The 15957-nt window shown below is 40.9% G+C and overlaps 1 long non-coding RNA gene across 2 annotated transcripts; it reads right to left on the reverse strand.

Moving 5' to 3' along the window:
• Nucleotides 1-3680: 3680 nt before the first annotated feature.
• LOC123621896 lies at nt 3681-10183 on the reverse strand. Of its 2 annotated transcripts, none has more exons than XR_006729323.1 (3): nt 10060-10183; nt 8328-8370; nt 3681-4786 (listed from the first exon to the last, which is right to left on the reverse strand). It is a non-coding gene; the product is annotated as an uncharacterized LOC123621896 (long non-coding RNA). The 2 variants fall into 2 exon arrangements; XR_006729324.1 differs by lacking the exon at nt 10060-10183 and adding an exon at nt 8472-8688.
• Between the last annotated feature and the right edge of the window lie 5774 nt (nt 10184-15957).

Here is a 15957-nt window from a genome sequence, read left to right on the forward strand (position 1 = left end):
ACCAAACAAGGGGGTTGGGCTGGTTTTGTAGTCAGAGGGTAACGAGCCATGATCTGATAGGATCTTGCAAAGAGCTGATGCCAGGAGATGCAATCTGAATGGATGCAGCCCAGGGGTGATGCCAGGGAACAATCTGATTGGATCCTGGATCCTGCCACGTGGTGTCCACTTGTTAATTCAGTCCCTGCTCCTTGGTCCAAGCTCTTAGGTTCCACCCATGGTTGCACACTGGGTTCACCTGAGCATGCTCAGATTACATGACCCTTATCCTGGGGGTCCATGGAAACTGAAAAACAACTCACAACCTTTTACGTAAAGCTAAGCCAGATTGATCTGGTGCAGTCACAGATAAAGATGTCACTACCTTTGGGGACGTGTCATGGCTTTGGGTGCTTATGCTTATGGCCTCCATTTTCTCTGAGAAGTCAGAGGATCGTTATCAGCTCCCTCTGCATCACATTCCACTCTCTGTTCGTCCCAAACTATTTGCTGTTTCGTCTATTGCTGCCCATGCAGGTGCTGTTTTTTCTGTCTGGAATACACAACTCCCCTTGACAATCTAGACAGTTGCTGAACAGCCTTATACTCACATGAAGCCTTCCATGAAGGCTTCTCTCCTCCTCCAGACAAGCCTGGGTGCACCTCCTTTGAGCCTTCCCTTTTCCAGTCCCTCTCCCCTCTTGTAGCACTTCTGAAAATGTGGTCAATGTGGCCACTGGATATCTCCACAACTAGATGAAAAGCTTTTTATGGCAGGAATATTTTTTCATCTTTATGTTTCTTATGACTAGCAGAGGGCCTTTGATATAACAGGTGCTCAGTAGCTGTTCGATGAATGAGCTAATTCATTAATGAGAATAAGGGGACAGGAGAAGGGTATGGATCTTGAAATAGCAGCATCCCCACCTCCATTCTCATGACAAGAACAGAGGGGCTGAGAAGCAACACCCGGAAGGACTGACGGTGTTGAAAAAGATGATAATTAAGATTGGAAGGAATAAACATATACATTCCACACAGTGGTATGATCCTTGTTCTTTTAGTTGCTTCAGATCCTTCTTTCCTTCTTCTTCTGGCCCTGTGCTTGAAGGCTGGTGCTCCAGCAGCTATCTTGGAACATGAGGTGATCTTAAATTTAGGGGATAGCTCTAGAAAGGAAGAACATAAAGACAGTAGGCACCTAGGCTCCTGGCTACCAGAGAACCAAAATACCAGGACTGAGCTATCCAGCTCTGTACAGCTTTTCTTGAGAGTTACGTTTCTATGGTTAGGGCACTTTTATTTTTGGCTTTCTATTGTAAACAACCAAACCTAATACTATCTAGTACGGCTCACATTTTGGTAACCAACAGATGTGCCCAAATGATTCTTAATCTGATTTTACTATGATTCCCACATAGTTTAGGGTAGCATCTGCTCAGGAGGTTACAAATTTTCATCTCAGTGGGAAATTTAGAGAAATAGCTATAACCCTGTGTTTGTCCTGCCGTGTCTGGCAGGGCCTGCAGGTAGAGTCCATGACAGGAAAGCAACACATACATTCTCCTTGTTGATCACAAGCATGCTCCAATTCTAGACCACAGTGCAAATCATTTCTTGTCTTTTCCACATCTTCAGTCTGCAGAATGCCAACCAGATACAGAGGTCTAAACATCCTTCTGTCCCTTGGAGAGCTTGTCTTCTTTTCCACTTCCCTGTCCTCCCACGTGCCCCAACTCCATCCTGCTGCTATTCCTTGTGGTCCGGTGAAGAGAATGTTCCTGTTCCTGGGAGGGTCATGGTGGATACTGTCATTCTTCAAAGGAGTAACTACAAAACAAACCTCTCTCTATCATGGGAACACTAATCATAGCGTAACTTCCATTTGTTGCGCTTAAAATTTTCCATTTCCAATAGAGTGAGGAAAGGAAGTAAGAAACAAAGAGAGAGAACCCTATCCTGCCAGGGGCATGTTATTATGTGGGTCCTCCAACTGGACTGTGAGTTCACCGAGGGAAAGTACCACACCTCATAGTTGCCCTCTGTCCCCAATATCTAGGAGAGTACCAGGCACATTCACCCGTGTTATTGATTAAGTGAATGAGTGAGTGATTGAATAAACAAACATGTAATAATGAGATAAATGTTTGCTGCTGGTGTGATTGTTGTCCTAGCATCAGCTGTGACAGAGTAGGAACCATGGATCTCAGCGAATGCTTTCTCTAGTTAATCTTGTTCATAGAAGACTGGCAATGCCAGACAATAGAGAAGAGGCCTGGTCATCCACATCCACTCATCCACAGTCAGGGTCAGAAGTCAAGAGAAGTTTGGAGTTGAAAGAGAATCCGTGACTGTCACTTCCTTCCTGGATCCTGCAGCAAGCCCACATCAGCATTCGTTCTTCTGCTTCTGCCTTTGAATAATCCACTTTCCTATATTGTGCATTAGTTCAAAAGTCAGAAAAGTAAAAAAAAAAAAAAAAAAAAGAACTCCCCAAAAGCAGCACGTGGAGCCCAGTGGTACCTTAATATAAAGCATATGGTAATTGTATAGGAATTGTTATTTGTTTCCCCGTCACTGGTTTTGGTTTGTCTGCCTTTCATACCATGAGAATAAAACACTTTCACAGAGCAATTCGGAAAGTTAGAAAATGCTGGACATGAAAAATGATTTTCATTTTTGGACAGATGTGATATATCTTCAGAAGCCATTTATATCCTACAGCTGTATCTATCTTTGAGAAACTTGACTTTAAAAAAAAAAAACTGTAGCCAGATGAAAGATACTACAGCTTTCTGTATAGTCTTTGATAAGTCTTTTGCTGCTTGGATTTAAACATAATAGATAAAAGAATGTGCAAAATCCTTGTGAAAACAGGTATTTTTCCTTAACTGTACTTGAAAAAATATAGCTAGGTGTGTGATTTTACAAAGAGATGACAGGTTGGCATTTATTTTACAGAAGAGCTGGACGTAGTAAGGGTTCGGTGCTGTGGTGGTTTCAGTCATCCACTGGGGGTCTTGGAGTGTATCCCCCACGGATAAGGGGAAACTACTGAATATCAGAAAGTTCTACAGAAAAATCCCAATGGATGGGAGTCCAGACAAATGAAACAGCCCAGCAGGATTTGTTAGTGACTGATTCCATGTTTAAAAAGTGATTTCTATCTGCGGTCCCCAACCCCTGATCTGCAGCCTGTTATGGACTGGGCTGCAGAGCTCCACCGCACCCGCTGACCCTAAGTCCGTGGAAAAATTGTCTTCTGTGAAACTTAGGAAGGGGTGGGAGTGGGGGGGTGGGGCCATGCAGCAATGGGTGAGTGGAAGGCAAGCTAAGCAAACCTTCATCTGTATTCACAGCCGCACCCCGTCACAGGCATCACCACCTGAGCTCTGCCTCCTACCTCATCCTCCACCCCGATCCGTGAAAAAATTGTCTTCCAAAAGGTTGGGGACCACTGGTTTATGTGATAATTAAGCAAATGAACAGTCACATTTTCCAAATTGGGATTCGTAGCTCGCCATTGACAGAAAAACCAGCAGCACACGGGAGAGCCCCTCTCACACACAAAGTCCTAGAAAGCAAACTTCAGACCCCCTAAAGATAAAGGTGTCCTTGAGGTTGATCCCCGAGTGAATGCTGACGGGGATCTGTAGGGTTTGTGCAGTGAGCATGTATAAACCCTTGAGCTGAGACACCACGTCATGATCAAAGAGCAAACCGATATATAAACACGTTTTCCCTTTTGAGAAAACTTTAAGGTTTTATTCTGATGCCTCACAGCAATGCAATGATTTTAAGGTAACAAAACAGCATGAGGGAAAATGTGAGAGCTGGGACCCAAACTCCCCCTCAGGGCCACTTGCCCTCCAGCCAGGTCTCCCTGGACCTGTCAGCCCTTCCGGTCAGCACTGCCCCTGCCCCCGGCTCCAACTCACCTCCAAGCCAGTAACTGCTCTCCAGCTTATTCCCAGGGAATCTTTCCCGAATATCTATCTTCCTGTGATGAAGATCATGCGTCACTATGACTATTCTCGTATCGAGTGCTTGGCATGGGGACAGTGCTATGCTGAATGTTTTCACCTGCATTATGTCCCTCGTCCCTCACCACAGCCCTGTCGCCATACAATCACTGTATGTGTTTTATTCAGTTGAACATTGCCATCACCTGCATGCCATAGAAGAGGGAACAGAAGCGCTAATTTTTCCAGAACACATAACTCGAGAGGGCTGATGGGTTAGGCTGGTGATTACTGTATTACTGCTGCCCCTACAGCTAGGACTGCAAAATTCAGCAAGGTGACGACCACAGCTGGAGTAGCACCTCTGTTCTCATCAAGGAACCAGATTCACTTTGTACTCGTTTTGGTGGGAATAGAGTTGTAGCTTTCCTGGAGGCGGGAGGGGAAGTGTTAATGAAGAAATGAGACACGATAGGGGTCCTTCCCCTGGAGAGAAGAGAAGGCTAGAATTTCAAGTGTTTCTTGGACTTTCTGCAACAGAAGATTGGACTAACTTGTTTTCTGTCATTTCCAACACAGTTTAGCCCTGCCCTGGCCCTAGGAGACAGGCAGGGTACAGGGGCTTTTCTGGCCCCAATAGTTGCTATTTTCCCCTTCACTGACATGGCAGGAGTTGAATACTTGATAAAATGAAGTACCAAGAACTTCCTCTCCATCATTGGGCATGAAAGATGGGGGAGAAGGAAGTAATACTTACACAAAGGTGACTCAGGTGACATGTCCTGGCCTCAAGGCTCTCACAGGCTACTGGGAGGGACAGAAGGGCACAGGAATACCAGTGTAGTCTGCAAGAGTTAAGAACAAAGAACTGAGCAATGAATGTTCTCCTCTCTTCTGGAAACACATGCAGAGACTAATGTGCACCAAACCCTAAACGTGAATGAGGCTTCCCAGGGTGAAAAGGCAAAGGCATCCCAGAAGGAGCCGTGTGCGGGTCACACGGATGTGAGACGAGCAGGCCACAGGCCCAGAGCAACACTCGTGATGGACACACGTGGTGTGGAGGAAGAAACGGCCAGAGATGATGCGGAAACAAGAGATTGGGACGCACCTTTTAAAGGGTCTGGTCCCAGATTAGAGTTGTTCCCTATCCGTAGACACTGGGTGCTGCTACAGGCTTCTAAGTGGGGTCCTGTCATGATACAACTGTGATGGTGAAATCAACTCTGGCCACAGACGGAGAAGGGAAGAGCACGGTGACCCGGCAGGAGGAGAGGGACAGTAGCAGTGCTGTCCTTCCTTCGTAGGCCACCCTGCACGCTGCCCCAGAGGGGGCTGTGCCCCGGACCGGAGCTGGCCCAGTTCCGTACCTTCCAAGTCACAGGCTTTGCAGCCTCATGTCTGCTACTCACACCCCAAAGCTGTGCTGGTTCCACCACACTGTGTTGTCACCCAGCTTTTAGATACGAGGCTGCTCTTACCGTAGCTACTCATTAGCTGTGCTGCCTGGAGAAACCACTTAACTTAATCAAGGCTCGGTTATTTTTTTTCATCTGTAAAATAAGAATAGTCGTAATACATCTTTTTAGTTATTTGGAGGATTAACTGAAAATAGCTTTGTAAGTTGTCAAATGCTTTTCCTTTATTAATGTCGTGTAGGCCTGTTAAATAGGGATTTCTGAAAGCACTGTAACTTTGAAAGGGAATTCTGGAGCCCCTAAAAGGGAATTTGTGAGGACTCACAATTCCTTTTAGGAGGAAGTGTGTGGCATCGGAGTTAAAAGTGCAAACTCTGGGGCCAGCCTGCCGGATTGAGTCCCGGCCCTGACTAGCTCAGGGTCAGACACGAGTTCATTGAATCCTCTGTGCCTCTTTCTTCTCATATACAAAATAGGGATTAAAAATCATGCCTCCTGGGATTGCCGGTATGTAACATTACATGGCAAAAAGGAATAATAAAAGTCGCCAATGGAACTGAGCTTCCTAATCAGCTGACTTTAAAAGATCGAGATTATTCTAGATGATCTGAGTGGGCTTAGTCTAATCACGTGAGTCCTTACAATGACAGAAACCTTACTGGCCAGGCGAGAGAGACGAGATGGAAGAAAAGGAGAAAATAGAAACACGAGAGGGATTTTTAGGTGGAGGGAAGGGCCAAGAGCACATTGGGCCTCTGTTTTGTGCAGTGTGTAGTCTGACGTGCTGTGGAGCAGAAAAGATGCAAGAGCCTCTCTGTTTCCATTGACTGTACAAAATAATGGAGAAAAATTGGAAAGCACAAAATAAAAATGTAATCAAATACAAAATAATGACGGAGGTTATACTGAGTCCCTTGGGAGGGACAGTTACACACCTCAGATGTTGAGATAAGGAAGAGGCTGTGGCGGAGGCAAGTCTGACCTGAAGTGTGAAGATTTAGGAGTCGGACAGAGAGTGGGGTTTAAGCAGGGCCACGCACTCAACAGAGCTGTCAATCCCTGGGAGCGCCCCAGAGGAGTCAAGCAGGGCATTTGCCCTTCGGGCTTGGAACAGGCTTTGGGCTTCCATAAGGGGAGAGACGCCAGCAGGCTGAGCAGAGGCAGAGACTCAGAGGCAGGGAGGTGCGTGACATTTCTGAAGGACACTGCCTGTGGATCCAGCCTGCCCAGGAAAGGACGAAGGCAGCCTTTTCAAGACAGCAGAAACCTACGGGGAACCTTACTGACTCACTCACTCTACAGGCGGGTTCTTGGGCATCTGTGTCAAAAACAAACAGACCAAGAAAAATCAAATGCCCAGTGTGCATTTGCAGCACAGCCAGGGCTGAGCGCTGCTGGAACCGGTTAGACGGTGGGAAACTGCATCGTGAAGTTTTAACTCCCAGGCTAACAGAAGTCCCTGAGCACTGCCGGGGGCCTGGCTTGGTGGCGGAGATCCCTACGATGGGGTGGAAAAGACGAAACTGAAGACACAGGCGCGCTTGGCGGGAGGGACAGGGGGGGAGAGGATGCAGGGAGGGCCCGCTGAGTCCCAAACTCCCGAGGACAGGGCCGACCTCGCCTCCCGCCCCAGAGTGCTCCGTGTGTGGCTCACACAATACACCAACTGGATAGATAGTTGTTGAATAGACAACTGAATTGAGTAAATATATGAAAAACAAAATTTGGAAAACTGAGAGGCTGGGGACCATAATATCACCAAAACACAATAAGGAAATTTAGAAGGGTAAATGTTTAGAGAAAAAAATGTAAATTCCGTTTTAGACTTAAGTTTAAGTAAACAGACATGATAATAGAAGTTCAAACATCCGAGCCATTTGTCTAGTATGCAAAGGAAAGCCCAGTCAGAGGGCTTCTAAATTCCTATAAGACTGTCACCCCCTCCTGTCTCATTTGAATGTGACCACGAGACTCAAGCCCGCATTGTGCTTCCAACAGGCTAGATCCACGCTGGGATCCACCGACTGCCGCTGGAGGGTCTGCCTGTCTGCTCCAGAGAATTCCTGGTTGAATGACAAAGACACTACACACAGTAAGTCGTGGCAGGGGCAACAACGTGGGAAGAATGGGGCCCATGAACCCCAGATATCACGAATTAAAATAGACAAGGTTAAGGTTATGGGGAACGTACATCTGAATTTCACAGTAAATTGCCAGCTTTCCACTCTGCCTCTCGAACTCAGCACATTCCACCCGAGACACACACACACACACACACACACACACACACACACACACACACATGCACACACACACCCTCCCTCTGAAGGCAATTATGAGCTCAAACTGACTTTTTTTGGAAATGTAGTATGGAAAGAAATGCCCAAGAGAAAAGGTCAATGCACAATAATTTATCAGAAATCAATGCAACGTCTCCAAGCTCAACACTAACAGTGTGACTTTTAAAATGTCCCCATTGTTTATAGCTTGATTTTTTCATGATTTTATATACATTATTTGGATGAAAACTGAAAATCTTTCACATGCAGGTAATTATATACTGTGTAGCTGAAATTAATAGAATAGAAACACCCTCCTTTTAGTGACTCACTAGTTTTTCTCTTCTGACTCATAAGGTTTCCATTTTTTGTTTTTTTCACATGATTAATCAGTGAATACTCTGGTGATCTAATTCATGTATATTTCAGGACTAAAAATGAAACACTAACCTTGAATGACAGGGGCAGGGGTGGGGTGGATATTGTTAACATCCACATGAAGAACCGGTTAATTCAGAAGGGAAGCAGGGAAGAAGCACCCAGGAGAGAAGGAGGAGGGGAAAGGACCCCCCCGAGCTATTCAGTACTTAATTCACAGTACTTAATTCTGTATCCAGGAAACAGGAAAAGAAAAACGAATGATTGGGAAAATATTAATGCCATAGAGAGGAGAACGAAGTTTCAGTTACCTCAGTTCCTATGTTCCTTCTTTAATTATGGAAGAAACAGCATCTGAAACAGAGAAAACATAAGCAGCTCAGAAATACCAAGTTATCTATTTCTCTGAAGTCCAAATGATAATATTCTTGCTTGCAGAGGAAAAGTCTACTTACATGTGAACCCTGTAATATGAATTATTTTTTTAATTATGAAATGACCTTAAGTTGCTAAGATGCCCTGGACACTGTAGCTTCTGTGGGTTCCTCAGAAATTATCCTGAATATTCTATGCTATTAAACTCTTACATCATCCACCCAGACTTGAGTCAGGCTAGCAGTTCTTTGACCCTTGTCTGCCTTCACACCATGTTACTGAAGACCTGACCATCTTCCTTCCCCGCAGCCGAGGCTGTACGAGTCCTGGCATCCACACAGACCATTAAAACGCCCACTCAGTGCCTTTATTTGTGCACAGACACAAATGTGTTTATTAAATTGGCAGCATTTATGGCCATTTCCAGCATCCACCTCCTGCTCCCTGTCTTCCTCTTGGGAATTTCCTCCATTTCTCTTATATTTCTCTCCCTAGCTCCTCTCTTCCTTCCTGATTTTTCTCCATCTATTAAAACAGCCACAGATTTGATATCATTGGTTTATCTTTGATGGAAACACTTTCACCCAAAATGCCACCTCTTTCAAACTTTCTTATTCAATACCTTATCTCTACCTGTAAAAGGAAAGATTTTATCTTCTGTTTAGAGTTGAGTTTCTTAGTTGAACAGTAAGCGGGACTAACTTTAAATACCTTGAAGATAAATCTGCTTCAGATGTTAAGCACCTGAAGAAGATGGTAACTGCCCCCCTGCTCCCCCCCCCCCCCCCGCCGAAAAAAATATTAGATCCTTGGGCTACTGCCTTCTTTTCTTTTTTCTCCCATCACTTAATCTTGGTCACTTCCCAGCCTTCTGAATGAGGATGCTCAGGTGATATGGACCCAGGGCCAAGTCCGTGGCACCCTCTCCCTCCCCACCGGGAGCAGAGGATCCAAATACAACCCTGGGGAGGTCTATTAGAATTGCTTGGGAAGTTTTCATCAAACTATTGCTTCTTCCCAGTGTATTCCCTCCTCATGTTGATCCCATTAGGGTCATGCCTCTCTAAGCCTCATCCTCTGCCACCCCAGTTAAGAATCAGTGCTAACAGCCCATTGGGGGAGGAAAGGAAAAAGAGAATTTTGTGACTGTCCCATGGCCTAGTGATCACTCAGGAGCACTCCAGATGGGCAGTCCATGTTCCATCAGCTTCCATATCAGCATCCGGAACATTCAGGACAGTAGCAGCAAAGAGCCACTCAGAGATTCTTCACAGATTGAGGAGTGCGGAGAGAGGTAAGAGGGCTGGCAGTTTGAAAAGACATCAATAGATCCCTGAACTATGGAGACATTCACATTTGAGGGCTCCAACATTAACATGTATGGACATCAATATGACCATGGTGATTAAACAATGCAGTTGACCCTGGGACAATGCAAGGATTAGAGGCACCAACTCCACATAGTCAAAATTCCGTGTATAATTTCTGAGTTTCCAAAAACTTAATTACTAATAGCCTACTCTTGACTGCCCTTGTCAATAGCATAAATAGTTGATCAACACATAGTTTGAGTATCATATGTATTATATACTATATTCTTACAATAAAGTACGCAAGAGAAAAGACAATGTTATTAAGAATATCATAGGGAAGATAAAATATAGTTACTATTCATTAAGTGAAAGCGGATCATCATAATGGTCTTCATCCTGTCATCTGCACAAGGCTGGAGGAAGAGGAGGGGTTGGTCTTGCTGTCTCAGGGCTGGCAGAGGCAGAAGAAAATCTGCTCATATGTGGACCCATGCAGTTCAAACACATGTTGCTTGTTCAAAGGTCAACTGCACAGTGCATTGGACAAAACTGTTAACATAGACGTAGGCACATTGTCTAAAAGTTTGGCTGCTTAAAGTAACCTGGAAAATGGTAGCAAGGTGACATAATTTTTCAACCTCCCCAAATCATCCCATGGAAACACAGCAACTAGGATAGCAAAAGCAAAACCCCACAGACAACATCTACAAGAAAGCTGTGAGAAAATACATCCCTGTGAACCTCCAAATATATGTGGGTTGGAATAAACTACTGGTGATATTAAGACCTACATGGTGTTTTGAAAATGTTAGAGGAAACGGAAAGAGGGCAAAGGGGCTTTTCATGGCCCCAAGAGGCAGAAGAACCAAAACGGTCAGCAAGTACTCACTGCAAAGCTTGGTGGGCCATTCTGGGAAGAGCAGCTGACGTTCCGTACAGTCTTGGTGGCTCCAATTTATGGGTGAACGCACAGGGACCAGATTGTGCTGGCAGCCTGGGCCCTGTGGATCCTTAAAAGGGACTTTTAACAGACATCTCTTCCAAGACAAGACCCCACAATGAGGAGAAACTGCTGGGAATGGAACCTGAATTGAGCTGGGAAGAAACAATAGGAGCAAAGAAAACAAAGGAAAGAGAAGATTCAGATAAAAGTGAGGAGAGGAGTAAAGAGCCAACAAGTATCATATACATAGTTGGAAATAGGTCCCGAAAAAAAATAGAAGGAGCTCTAAATCTCTAGAGCTAGGAAGCTATCCTGGCCCACCCTTCCCTTCTACGAGCACAAGAAAACTCATCTCATTTAAACTTTAGTAAAGAAAAAGTTACCATCAAAGCTACCATAAGGAAAACTGGATCAAGGAACACAGTAATGTCTCTGCATACTAAAATCATGCAAGAAAAACATGCAAACAAACAGATGAAAATTCTAATCTAATATTTCAAATCAAACTGGAAAAAATGAAAAGAAAAAGATAGAAGCTTTGAAAGAATGTTATAACTCAGAATTAGAAAAACTCAAAAAGAAACTAATTGGAGGAAACAAAGACTTGAAAACAAGTTTATAGAATTTAGGAAAATTCTAAAGTTGAAAGAAAACTTTATTTCAAAATTTTAGAGTAAAGTAGAAGGAACAAAGTAGTGAATGAACAAAGTACCTTAAGGAAAATAGAAAAGGACAGAATGAATATTTTTAAAATAAAAAGATTTAATATATGCATATATGAAAAAGACAGACAATAGGCAAAGGAGAACCAAAGTACATATAATAGAAATCCATAAAAAAGAGAATCAATGTAATGAAAAAACAAATATTATCAATTATAATCCAAGAATACTTTTCTTTTTTTCTTCTTCTTTTTAAACAAAAATTTATTTTATTTTTTTTTATTTCAGCATATTATGGGGGTACAAAAGTTTAGGTTACGTATATTGCCCTTGGCACACCGCCCCCCGCCCCGAATCAGAGCTTCAAGCGTGTCCATGCCCTAGACAGTGCGCATCACACTCATTATGTATGTATACACCCATCCCCGCCCCTCCCAAGAATACTTTTCTAGTGGGCAAACAACATGAACAGACATTATTCAAAAGAAGACATACAAATAGCCAACAAACATATGAAAAAAATGTTCAACACTACTAATCATCGGGAAATGCAAATTAAAACCACAATGAGATATCACCTTACCCCTGTCAGAATGGCCATTATTAAAAAGTCAAAAAACAATAGGTGTTGGCATGATGCAGTGAAAAGAGAACACTCAGACACTGTTGATCAGAATATAAATCAGTACAACCTCTATGGAAAACACTATAGAGATTCCTCAAAGAACTAAAAGTAGACCTACCATTTAATCCAGCAATCCCACTACTGGGGATCTACCCAAAGGAAAAGAAGTCACTTTATTTAAAAAAAAGACACCTGCATCCATATGTTTATTATAGAAAAATTCACAATTGCAAATATATGGAACCAACCTAAGTGCCCAACAACTGATGAGTGGATAAAGAAAATGTGGTATATCTACACCATAGAATACTAGTCAGCCATTAAAAAGAGTGAAATAATGTCCTTTGCAGCAACTTGGATGGAGTTGGAGACCATTATTCTAAGTAAAATAACCCAGGGACAAAACACCAAATACCACATGTTCTCACTTATAAGTGGGAGCTAAGAAATGGGTGTGTGTGGTCATACAGAGTGACTAAATGGACAATGGGGACTCAGAAGGAGGGGCATGGGAGAGGGATGCAGGATGAAAAATTAGCTGTTGAGTACAATGTACACTATTCAGGTGACAGGTAAATTAAAAGTCCAAACTTCTCCGCTATGCAATTCGTGCACGTAACAAAAAACTACTTGAACCCCCTAAATCCACTTAAATAAAAAAATAAAAATAACAATATTCTAATATCACTTTTAAATTTTTAGTGTTGGTAATTTTTAGTTTTTCTCTGCTTTCTTCTTGATTAGTCTTGCTAAACTTTAATGAATTATATTAACCTTTTCAAAAAACCAACTTCTGGCATTGTTGATTTTCTATGGTGTATATCCGCTTTTAATTTTATTGGTTTCTCTCTTTTCTTAATTACTTCCCTTCTTTTACCTTCTTTGTACTTTATTTGTCTTTAATTTAATTTCCTGAGGTGGAAGCTTAGATTATTGATTTCTCAAACTTTTCCTATTACATTCATTTATGTCACTCTCAATACTGATTCATTACATCCAACAAGCTTTGGTATGTTTATTTTTACTTTCATTCTGATAAAAAAAATTATCTAATTCCCAATGTGTATTTCTTTTTGACAAATATTCTAAATAGAAGTCTGTTGCTTAATTTAAAAGAAAAAGATGCTTTTCTAACCTAAAAATAGATTTGCCCTACATATTGAAAGGACATAACTGGTAAAATTGAACCAGAATGGCCTACACCCAAACGTAGTCTAGTAAAACTACTGAACTTTAAATAAAAAGAAAAAGTCCCTTTTGGCATTAGTTATAAGGTCAATATCCTTTATAAGAAAAAGAAAATCAGATTGTCATCAGACTTTGATAGCAATCCCTTATGCCAGAAGACAATGGCATAACATATTTAAGAAATACAAGGAAAGCAGATGGGAGCTAAGGATTTTATATCCAGCTAATTGATCTTTCAATATCACGGTCATGATTCTTTATGAACATATAAGACCTCAGGGAATATTGAGCCTGTGAGCCTTTCCTGGGAGTTTATGGAGAACAAGCCTCAGACAACCAAAATGACCAAAGAGACATCAACAATAGAACTGGTGGTGAACATTAAGTATATGTTTACTTGTACAACTCAGAGTGCCTGTAGTTTATTAAAGGAGAGAATATAAAATGTAATGGCCATTTGCTCTATATACACTTAATTGTCCAAAAATGAGGGGGACATAAATTGGAAAGAGAATATGAAAAGTAGAATAAGCTCTCTGCTGGGAACAGGGGAGAAGATGAAGAAGGGATCATTAGCTAATTTTAATTTTATTCATAGTAAGACATCAAAAGATGGTAGTAAAAAAGATACTAAAAGTATTATATACGAAATATATATACTTATATATAAATATAAAGTATTTATATGTTAATAAAATCATATATAATAGGAAATTGTAAAAAAATATTAATAAAAATCCATCAGAACAAAATAGCACAAAACTTCCTAAACACAAAAAATATACACAAGAGAGAGAACACATGCACGTGCAAGCAAATAATGTAGACCAGTGCTGGTCAGACTCTCTGTCGTGAAGGACCACTTGTTTTTTCCAATCACTTATAAGCCAATACTTTTGTAAAATACTAAATCAAATGCTTGGACTTAGTTGCAATGTCAAATTACTTTAAATGTTTCTAAATTTTCTTTTCATTTTTCTATACATATGTCATCATGGCTTGGTAGCAAACAGTTCATAAACCAGCATTGATATAGCCCATGTAGAGAAAAAATAGAAATGTATAAGATATAGGTATATAGATATGTATATGTGGAAATATATATAACATAAATATGACAAAACTGATGCCAGACTTTTAGATCCTATCAATAAATTCACCTATTAAATTGATTTTTCTAAAAAGATTTTCAGATTACCTAAGAAAGCAAAATCCAACACTCTAGGTTACCATACACACACAGACTTTTAATAAAAATATATAATTTTTCAAGTGGACAGAATTATGTAAAGTATGTTGCCATTTATTTAGTAGGGGAGATACGGAATAAAAATATATGGATATATATTAATTTTCTGTAATTTTATATTAATATACTGAATGAAATATAAACCACAACATCTAAAAATAAAGTAGTTATCTATAGGTGGAGGAAGGAAACAGGATAGAGGAGACAGGGATAGAAAATAGATTTGTTTTGTAAATTTGACTTTAGAGTCATGTAAAACGTTGCATAATTATAAAACAAGATTAAATTTAAAATAAAGCAATTGCCTAAACATCAAAAGCAAAATGAGGCAATTGAGCCTGTCTGTCCAGTAGGTGGCATAACCACACCAAGGGGATGATTCCAAGTGACTTTAAAACACAATGTGACAGTTTATCTTAAGTGGAATGTTATCATAAGGACAAAAACAACTGCAAAGAATCTTAAACTGGCTTTTGTAATCATTTTGCTGGTGGTAGTCTTAATATTTATTCTGAGACTGTTGTGTGTGTGTTATGGATAAGGCGAATTAGTAGTTATATTCATGTCATTAAAAACCTGAAATTTGACGTGGCAAAGGGAACACAGTAAAAAAACAATCTTCCACTCTTGAATTAGGAGAGGAACTATCACTATGAATTTACGATGAATATTCTTACTTTATTAAAATATATGTTTCCTAGCTTTGTTCACTGAAAAGACTTAGAAAGTGCTCAGCCCCTCACAATGAGATCATGGTCTCTACATACCATTTGCCACTCAAAGAAATCAAAGGCTCCGTGAAGAAAGAGCTGATTACAGGTCTGTGGCAGGAAATGTACAGGATGGGCCTGGAATATCCTAAGCTGCTTTGGTGATGTCAGAACTCCGATATCAAGTTAAAGAGGCTCTTAGTGCCAAAGACGGGAAAATTTGAACAATAATAAATATAATTGCAATAGACTTATACACGTTAAATATTAAAATTTGTTAATTCTTAATGATACTGTAAAAATAAAATATTACTGATCATCCTTGGAAAATGCAAGGAAACCAAAATCATTAAGGACTAGCAAATAAAGAGATCAAACATTTATTCTGCCTTCTCTATACTATTCCAAGTAACCAAGTAGTTGATGAGGAGGTGTTTCTCTTAATACAAGTATTCCATCTAATAAATGAAGAAGGAATTTAACATTCCAATATCACCATTTTGCAACCTTTAATGAATTTTTGGGTGTAGACAATGATAATGACTGCCAACATCACAAAAAGACCACCAGATGTGCTTCTGGATAGAGGTATACACTATCACCACCTATGGAGTATTTTTGCCAAAAATTTAACCTCAGTCTGTTGAAGTCCCTAGTAAATACCAGTCCCGTGTGGCTACTGAGCATTTGAAATACAGCTAGGCCGAATGGAGATGTGTTGTAAGTATAAAACACACATGTAATAGCAAAAACTTAATATGAGAAAAAGATGTAAACAATCTCAATAATTCTTAATATTGGTTATATACTAAAATAATGTTTTGGATCTATTGGATTAAATAAAATTATATTATTAAAACTATTTTCCTGTTTCTC

Source organism: Lemur catta, chromosome 16 (assembly GCF_020740605.2).
Source record: "Lemur catta isolate mLemCat1 chromosome 16, mLemCat1.pri, whole genome shotgun sequence".
Taxonomy (NCBI): domain Eukaryota; kingdom Metazoa; phylum Chordata; class Mammalia; order Primates; family Lemuridae; genus Lemur; species Lemur catta.